Genomic DNA, 1318 nt, shown 5'->3' on the forward strand with positions numbered 1-1318 from the left:
AATCGTCTTTGTAGTGGAGCTGGGAGGGCAAGGATAAGGGACGAAGACGGGGGTAACATGTCGGATGCGATCATACCAGCACTAAAGAATCGGATCCTACCAGAACTCTGAAGTTAAGCGTAATTGGGCGAGAGTAGTACTAGGATGGGTGACCTCTTGGGAAGTCCTCGTGTTGCATTCCCTTTTTAATTTTTTTTGCGCCGCTTGCAAAACAAAACGCACGTGTAAGTAATATATTTACCGCGTTTTATTATGTTGCACGAGTGCGGTAAGTTATAGCCGGGTGCTCACGATTCACGAGTCTAGCGGTGGCGTTGTGGCGCGGCAAGCGTGCACTGGTGCGGTTGAGAGGGAGGGTGGAAACCGCGTTAAACTCGTCCCTGTAGTTGAGAGGGAGCGGCCAAAGCAATGTACAATCGTCTTTGTAGTGGAGCTGGGAGGGGCAAGGATAAGGGACGAAGACGGGGGGTAACATGTCGGATGCGATCATACCAGCACTAAAGCACTCGATCCCATCAGAACTCCGAAGTTAACTGTGCTTGGCGAGAGTAGTACTAGGATGGGTGACCTCCTGGGAAGTCCTCGTGTTGCATTCCCTTTTTAATTTTTTTTGCGCCGCTTGCAAAACAAAACGCACGTGTAAGTAATATATTTACCGTGTTTTATTATTTTGCACGAGTGCGGTAAGTTATAGCTGGGTGCTCACGATTCACGAGTCTAGCGGCGGCGTTTTGGCGCGGCAAGCGTGCACTGGTGCGGTTAAGAGGGAGGGGTGGAAACCGCGTTAAACTCATCTCCATAGTTGAGAGGGAGCGGCCAAAGCAATGTACAATCGTCTTTGTAGTGGAGCTGGGAGGGGAAAGGATAAGGGACGAAGACGGGGGTAACGTGTCGGATGCGATCATACCAGCACTAAAGCACCGGATCCCATCAGAACTCCGAAGTTAAGCATGCTTGGGCGAGAGTAGTACTAGGATGGGTGACCTCCTGGGAAGTCCTCGTGTTGCATTCCCTTTTTAAATTTTTTTGCGCCGCTTGCAAAACAAAACACACGTGTAAGTAATATATTTACCGTGTTTTATTCTTTTGCACGAGTGCGGTAAGTTATAGCTGGGTGCTCACGATTCACGACTCTAGCGGCGGCGTTGTGGCGCGGCAAGCGTGCACTGATGCTGTTGAGAGGGAGGGGTGGAAACCGCGTTAAACTCGTCTCCGTAGTTGAGAGGGAGCGGCCAAAGCAATGTACAATCGTCTTTGTAGTGGAGCTGGGAGGGGCAAGGATAAGGGACGAAGACGGGGGTAACATGTCGGATGCGAT

At 50.5% G+C, this 1318-nt stretch overlaps 3 non-coding genes across 3 annotated transcripts; all 3 read left to right on the top strand.

The window, feature by feature from the left end:
* The first annotated feature begins 62 nt into the window (after nucleotides 1–62).
* Nucleotides 63–181, top strand: LOC119343179. The gene has a single exon (XR_005165944.1). It is a non-coding gene; the product is annotated as a 5S ribosomal RNA (ribosomal RNA).
* Nucleotides 182–478: 297 nt separating this feature from the next.
* Nucleotides 479–596, top strand: LOC119343178. The gene has a single exon (XR_005165943.1). It is a non-coding gene; the product is annotated as a 5S ribosomal RNA (ribosomal RNA).
* A 297-nt stretch (nucleotides 597–893) lies between these two features.
* Nucleotides 894–1012, top strand: LOC119343177. The gene has a single exon (XR_005165942.1). It is a non-coding gene; the product is annotated as a 5S ribosomal RNA (ribosomal RNA).
* The last annotated feature ends 306 nt before the right edge of the window (nucleotides 1013–1318 follow it).

Source organism: Triticum dicoccoides, unplaced genomic scaffold (genome assembly GCF_002162155.2).
Source record: "Triticum dicoccoides isolate Atlit2015 ecotype Zavitan unplaced genomic scaffold, WEW_v2.0 scaffold117989, whole genome shotgun sequence".
In the NCBI taxonomy this organism is placed as follows: domain Eukaryota; kingdom Viridiplantae; phylum Streptophyta; class Magnoliopsida; order Poales; family Poaceae; genus Triticum; species Triticum dicoccoides.